Source organism: Mustela nigripes, chromosome 12 (assembly GCF_022355385.1).
Source record: "Mustela nigripes isolate SB6536 chromosome 12, MUSNIG.SB6536, whole genome shotgun sequence".
In the NCBI taxonomy this organism is placed as follows: domain Eukaryota; kingdom Metazoa; phylum Chordata; class Mammalia; order Carnivora; family Mustelidae; genus Mustela; species Mustela nigripes.
The window spans coordinates 7195618-7203327 of record NC_081568.1 but is presented as its reverse complement, the minus strand read 5'-3'; the positions used below and the strand labels follow the sequence as shown (position 1 = coordinate 7203327).

The 7710-nt window shown below is 45.1% G+C and overlaps 1 long non-coding RNA gene and 1 other non-coding gene across 2 annotated transcripts; both read right to left on the bottom strand.

Moving 5' to 3' along the window:
- Positions 1-4560: 4560 nt before the first annotated feature.
- Positions 4561-7430, bottom strand: LOC132027718 (uncharacterized). The gene is made up of 2 exons (XR_009407174.1): positions 7317-7430; positions 4561-4925 (listed from the first exon to the last, which is right to left on the bottom strand). It is a non-coding gene; the product is annotated as an uncharacterized LOC132027718 (long non-coding RNA).
- Positions 5024-5093, bottom strand: LOC132029028 (small nucleolar RNA SNORD123). Its single transcript, XR_009407665.1, has one exon. It is a non-coding gene; the product is annotated as a small nucleolar RNA SNORD123 (small nucleolar RNA).
- Positions 7431-7710: the final 280 nt, after the last annotated feature.

The window sequence follows — 7710 nt, the reverse complement described above, 5'->3', positions numbered from 1 at the left end:
CCATATGGACGCCCCTATCTGGAAAATGTTCTTAAGTGGCTTTACTGAAGACAATGAACATTTCTTGGAGTTCAGTTTATTTCTTCCTTTTCAACCATTGTTTCAGTGTCTAATGGAAGAGTAGTTGTGTACTTAACTTGTCTTGATCTCTTTCAACTGAATGTCTCCAATTTCTTAGGCTTAAATGTCAAATTTTTTTTTGTGGATTTTGCTTTGAAAGATAGTCTAATTAGATAAGCTCCCTTCTATTATGAGTCTAATAGCCAAGAATTTTTTTTAATGATAAACTCATGTTGAATTTTATCAAAGTATATTAAGTAGCTATTAAAATGATCATATGGTTTTTCTTTCTAATTCTGTTGATGAGGTGATTTGTATTAGTATATTTTATAATGATAAAACATCCTTGAAGTGTGAGGGCTGTGCCTTATAATTTTTCTATTCACTGGAATAAATTATAAAATAGGGATTAATTGTGCCTTGAAAGTTTGGTGAAGACTTCCAGGAAAATGATCACTTGGTAAGTATTTACTGATTCAATTTCTTTAACGGTTATAAATGTGTTTGGATTTTCATTTCTTTATTTTCCTAGGCTAATTTTTTTTTAAAAGATTTTATTTATTTAACAGAAAGATCACAATGAGGCAGAGAGGTAGGCAGAAACAGAGGGGGAAGTAGGCTCCCGCTGAGCAGAGAGCCAGATGCCGGGCTCCTTCCCAGGACCCTGGGGTTATGACCTAAGCTGAAGGCAGAGGCTTTAACTCCCTGAGCCATCTAGGCGCCCCTAAGCTAAATTTTTCTAGTGAATTACATAACTTGTATGGCATTTGTCTATTTTATCCTTTGTTATTTTTTCAGCAGTTGATGCTATTGCAGCTTTATAGATAATTCCGTAATATGTGATCCTTACTACATTATGACCCTTGCTTTGCTCCTGACTTTTGAGTTGGGCATTTTGCTTATTGATTTCAGTCCTTCTTTCCTAAATACTCAAGGCTAAATTTCTCTCTAAATACTACGTCAGCTATATCACCTAAGTTTTAAATATCGTATTTTCACACAACATACGAGTCTTCCTGGTTTCCACTGCAACTTCTTTGTTCTATCGGTTACTTGGTATGCGGCTTTCGATGGACAACTGTGAAGTTTTCAAAATTATTTTTTAAATTATTAATTTATAACCTGATCCCATGATGCTGATTATTCAAAATTCACGGAGGCTTTCTTTGTGGCCCCAGACTTGCTTAATTTTTTTGTAAATCTTGCCTGGGCATTCAATATTTCCATTAGAATAACCTTGCTAATTGCTTTTCTTAAGATATCTAAATTCTGACTATTTTTCTCCTTAGAGATTTATCAATTAGTGACAGGAATGTGCTTCATCAAAGGTTGTGGATTTGTTAACTTTTCTAATTATCCTATAGATTTGTACCTTTTATATTCTGAAACTATTTTGTTCGTTGCATACATGTTTGTATTTCCTAATGAACTGAATCTTTTTCTGTGGAGAATATTTTTATCGAAAAAGATTTTCATCTTAGAATATGTTTTTCTGACATTAGTGTTTGTAGACTGCCTTTATTTTGATGGATATTTGCCTCATGCATTTTTTCCCATTGTTTTACTCTGCTTCCTGCTACAATGCAATTTTATATGGTTACCAATTTCCACTAGTTCTTCTCTGTGATTTTTTTCTTTCTGTTTGTCTTCTTTCTCTTTCAAGCCTTTTACTGGCTTGATCAAATTGTCTTTATTTCATCTTTTTTCCTCTCTACTATTTAATAAGATTGTACCTAGTGCTATTCTTTTGTAATGACTACTACTATCCTTGGCACTTTAACAAGTGTGTTGAGTTAAATTCTAAAGTTGGTATTTCCACTCTTCCTTGGATCTCACTCCCTTTCCCTGAAGGACCTGCCTTCCCATTTTCTTGTTAGTATCCTTTAAATGCGGGCTCAAACGGCCCCTTTTCAATGGCGCCTCTGCTACCAGGGCAGGAATCGTCACTGCTTCTCTCCATTCTGTTCTTACCGTGTAGCTGGGGGCTGGGCACGGACTGTGCAGCAAGCTCAGAAGAAGCTCTTTCCCCAAAAGCTCTATTTCCAAAGCAGAGAATGAGGGAGGGTCGAAAGAGGTTAGCAGGGGTGGTGACTGGAGATTTAGCTGCAGGGATGCTGCGTCTGGAAGAGCCTTCTAGCTTTCGTCAGCCAGGAGTTGCATTCTCCTGATACATTCTGAACAGAAACAATGATGGGTAAATGAAAGGAAGGGTTCTTTCTTTCTCATCTTGTAAAGTCTGGAGATAGGCCATCCCAGGCTGAGATCGGGGCTCCATGGGGTCACCGGGGATTTAGGCTCTATTGTTTTAGCTCTACTTTGTCTCATGGCTTGAATTATCACGGTTACCTTACAAGTTGGTGGCTGGAACTTCAACCACCACAGTTGAGTTCTAGGCAGGAGCCGGAAGTGACAGGAAAGGTCAGGAAAAATCACACTGTTTGTTGTTGGGCTCTTCTGTGAAGCCTTTCTTGGCTTACAAGAAAGGCACCAACTTACACCATATTTGTCACAGTGAGGTTCCATGGTCTCACCCAGCTTAAAGATTTTTTTTTTTTTTTTTTAAAGCTACTAGGCAGATTGCAATTCAAATAGAATCAGGAGGTCTGCGTTATCAAGGACAATGGGGCTTGCTGTTTGGGGATGAACACCGCGGTGTATGCTATGGACTGGGAGTGGCAGGAAAACCCATGTCAGGAGCTGAGATTTGGGGGTGAGAGAAATTGACATTCTGAATTAGGAATGAAAGAAGAGTCTGAAATGAGATGTGACAGGTCCCTTGGTAGCCCATCTTCCCTCTGATTTGCTTCAGGAGACACTTTGCCTATTGGTTTAATTTCACTTTAGTACATACTCTTTTCATTGAACTCAAGGTCATTATGAGTTAATCTCCCTGGTAAATGGTGGAATAAACAAAGGAAGATGAATTTGTATTTTATTTCTAAATCTATGTTGGACTAACACTATTTTTGAAACTATATTTCCAAAGGTACTTATTTTCCCCAAAAGCTCTATTTCCAAAGACAGAGGAGTACAGAGGACATTGACAAAAGTACAGCTTCGCTAATAGACATTCAAAATATATACGAGGCCCAGTGTCAGAAAATGACACTTAGGAAACTGTATGGATGTTTCTTTCCATGCCACAAACCATCTACATTTCCTCTAGGTATTCCGAAAGTCTTTCAACCTAGCATTTTTCCTCTCTCCATACTATACTTATAAAAAGATGACTTGAGATCTTTTTATATACTTTTTTCCCCCAGAAATGGGGTTGCTAGAAATTTAACCACAAAGAAAAGGCAAAATATTTCCAAATTTCAGACTACGTAGGTCTTCTGGATACACAGCTAAAGTAAAACGCAATGTCTTTTGTTAATAGGCCCTTACTGGAAGTGAGATGAATTACTGAACCTTTCTAAGTCAAAAACAGGTGAGTGAGCCCTTCTTGCTGAAGGCATGCCCTGGCTGTTGTAGCCTTCAGCTTGGCCAGGGCTCCCCTGAATGGGGTATGAGATGTTTTTCTTTTCTTTTAAGAAAATTTTAAAAAAGATTTTATTTATTTGAGAGAGAGAGAGAGACAATGAGCCAGAGAGACAGAGAAGCAACAGGGGGAGGGAGAGGGGCAACGGGAGAAGCAGACCAGCCCCCCAAGAAGGGAGTCCAATGCAGCGATGGTGGAGAATCCATCCCAGGATCCTGAGATCATGGCCTGAGCCCAAGGTAGATGCTTAACCGGCTGAGCCACCCAGGCACCCCTATGAGGTGTTTTCCACTTGTGGATTTCATTTAAGAGTTCAGGGGTGAGCAGAGCTCCCCTGTCTTTGTGTGTGGGCTCTGTGGCTCAGTGTCAGCTTCTGGGGTACAAGGGCCATTGGCAAAGCATGTCTGTTTGACCAGACACGGGGAGCTGGAAGCAGACTCTGGATGGACCTGGGTGGAAAGTCAGACTCCTAGAAGGGGAGAGGAGGAGCGTCTAGGGCATGGCCTGGCAGAGAGCTAGAGTGCAGGCGCACAGTCCAGGGCATGGCCTGGCAGAGAGCTAGAGTGCAGGTGCACATGTAATTAACCTCATCCTTGCCTTGAAGGCACCTGCACTTTGCGCCACGCCCATCTGTGTTCAAGGTCAGGTGTGCTGGTAGTGTTTTCTATCTCTTCTGTCTTGGTTTCCAGGCTGCTGTTTTTGAATAACACTGGCCTGCTTGGGGTGGGGGGTGTTGCAGTGGGGGGAGCTACGCTAAAGGGGTGGTGAGCCTTTCTTGGGCAAAAGGACCCCAAAGAGCTTCTGGTAAAGCTCAAGAGACTTGAGTCTGGGCCGAAGGCTCCCTGAACTGTCCTCACTTAGTGATTCTTCATCGGTCAAACTTAAGTTTGCATCGTCTGTAGCCCTCTTCACGGATCTGTCCATACTTCAAATACAAGAGCAAAAAGCAGCCCAGGCAGATTTCATAAAATGGCTCATCATTTTACCCCTGTTTGGCCCTCTAGAGACGAAAACGGATGGGGTTTTTGATCTAGCAGTTTTATTAATTCTTTAAGGCCATGGATCCAAACAAAGGAAAACCTGAGAAAAAGAACACCAGTGGTTGACGACTGTGGTGTACCCGCCCCCCTGATCTATAGGAAAATCCTGTGAAGGATTTCTTGTATCCCGTAAACGCCCAGAGGCCATGATTTCCCGGACTGAGATTTTTCATGATGTTAATACAATCTCGTCCAGTCATTAAAGATCACGAACACCCAGGGTTCCCTGGGGCACTCCTGACCCACAGCATCGTCAGCACCTCTTCTGGGTGGTGGTTGTGGTGGTCTGTCCAGCCCCCTCCTGGCTTTGCTCCGCTGCACAGGCCGTGTCACGAGCGATGTGGCTGGAATTCAGTTGGAAGGGCGGAAGGGAAAGATGAGACAAACTGGTCACTTATCTCGGAGACATAAGAGATCCCTCCTATCCCCACGTAGAAATTAAGGTGAATCAGGAAATGGATGGCGTTTTTCAAGTCACATGAATCAGCGCCCCAGGGTTCATCATTTTCACCGAGTGTTTGGCTAGGTTTCTCGTCTTGTTTACATTATGTGCCTGGCTCATCAGAAACCGTTCAGGGAGAGCTATAATTTTATCTTGAAAAGAAGAGAACTCAACAGTTTTGTTTGGAAATTATCACCTCTAGTTTCACAATGTGATGAGAAGCAGCCCCATGCAGGAGGAAGTCCTGCGAGGGATGACTTTAGAGGGAAATTTTTTTTTTTTTCCTTTGGGAAAAAGAATATCTGTGGATTCTTTGAAACACTTTTATTTGGAAAGAGCCTTCTGTGCTGGGCCCCGGCAAGGGTCTCACCTTAACCTCCTATCTCCTTCATGCTAAGTGAAGACACACTTGCCAGCAGGCTGGTCCAGTTCCAGATGAAAAGATCAGCTCAGAAAAATAAAGGCAGTTTCCCCAGATCACAAGGTGAAATCACAGCCTCAGTTTGGGTCCATTTCATTCTAAACTAAGGAGGCACTCTCTGTTATTTGGTTCCCTCCCCCCTTCTCATTCTTGTTATTAATTTGTAATTCATTATCAGGAAATACACATATTTTAACAATGCTTCCTTATAGCTTGTAAGTTGCCTATAAAACTGACTCCCCCCAACATAAAGTTACATATTAAACATTATGCTATGATCCTTCCTGGGTTATGGTGTAGAAGTCTACTTTCTTCCCACTGCTTAAGTCTCAACATGCCAAGTTTTTTTTTTTTTTTTTTTAAGTGTACATGCCTTTTAACTATAATGTTGAGGGGCAATGACAAGAATTAGCTAAACACATTCGGGTCCTAATTTCTGCCTCTTTTTCCTGGTGGCTGTAGGCTCCACAGGTCCACTCACTCAAGGGCTGCAAGATCAAGTATAAGGCAGTGTTGTGCCCTCCCCACTCCTCCCCTCCCCCCAGTTCCCCAGAACAGAGCAGTCAGGCTAGACCTTGGCCAGCCTCCTCCTCCCAAGGAGGGATCCTAGGCTGCTGTGCCACGTAGGCAGAAGAATCAATGGGAAAGTCAGGAAGGAGCTAGTGTCCTGCGCGCTGGGCACAGAAGCAAGAAAAGAAGTTAAGCTTTTCATTAAGGCTCTAGGATCCTGGCAGCTGTCCTGCACCAGGCTGAGGGCCCCTGGAACAACCCAGGGGAGAATGCTTCTACAAAGAAGCCCTGGGACACTGACATTTCCTCTGGATGTCTTACAGGAAATCCGAGTGAGGGCTAGAGTACCCACAGCAGCTCTGCCACTGGTGGGAGGGAGAAACTGGAGGCTTGGGGCTGGGCTTCCTTCCATGCAAACCTTCAGGACTGCTTTTATTTAGTTCTTATTATAAGACTACTTCATTTGGAAATATTCTATAAGGACTGTAAAGACAAATCAGCATCACTTTGTATTTCTATTGTCCTCCTCTTGGAGCTGTGTGAGCCATGCCACCTTCCAGGCAGGAAAGCGCTTTTTGTTTTATAGATGGGCTCCATGGCACAGTTTAGGCACACTGGGCCCTTCCCCGCGTGACAAATCCCAAGAACCAGACACTGGAGCGGGTTTGTCAGTGAGGGCCATAGGGGTATCCTATGTCACTGCGGCAAGAGGGGACGGCGGCGGGGGTGTTCATGCGTTTCCTTATTCAAGGGAAACTTGAAAGCCACCCTCTGAGGCCGAGATGAAAAGAAAAAAAAAAAAAAAAAAAAAAAAAGGCCCGGGATAGCGTTCCCCACCCCCATCCAGAGGGAAAGGGTCATGCGCAGCCCTTCAGGGTTCCAAAGGGAAGCTTTGCAACAAAGTATGAAACTCTAGGCGTCTTGAAAGGTACTATGCTTTCCAATCATGACTTTTCACTTTAATACTTGCTCCATAAGGCGGTCAGATCCGGCGAAAGTGCAACAAGTAACATTTAGGCCAGAATTGGACAAGTTGACTTTGTCGGTCCAAGGGTTCCTTTCTCAGCGCTCAGCGTGACTACGTGGGGACCCCTGACTTGCCTCCCTGGCTTGGTCGGATTTGTTCATTTCTCTAACTTCTTTCCACTGAAATCTGGCCGAACTAGCCGGGAGGTGCACCCTAAAATAGCTTCTCCAAGAACCCGAAGCAACTCTCCCGGTCTTTTAAAGTTTCCAGCTCAGAACACTCCTGTGGATGTCACACAAAACGAACAAAATCACAAACGCGGAGTCCGGGAGGCCCCGGCGGCCCCTGCCCACCCCCACCACAAGGCCGGGTTCCGCCTGGGGACGCGCACGTACCTGGAGATGAGGCCGGCAGGGTGGGCGCGCCACGTCTCGGGTCTCAGCCCGCGCAGCCTCCGGCCCTTTATACCGCGCCCTCCCCCCCCCCGCCGCCGCCTCTCCCCCCCCCCCCCCGCCAGCAGCCACGTCTGAGCGGCCGGATTGGGGGGCGGGGGAGCCACAAAGGTCTGTGCGAGGTCGGGTACAGGGAATCCCCGAAAGTCAACGCTCGGGCGCACTCGCACTAAAGAAGGAGTGGGGGTCCTGGGGAACCGGGGCCGCCGGGGCGAAAGAGGGGGGTCGCGTCCCGGGAAGGACAGTGTCGGGGGCGGGGCCCAGGGAGGTCAGGCGCCGGGTGGGGCGCTCGGGTTTCACCCGGGCTGGGAGGGGAATGGGAGGCGCGGCGGAGGAG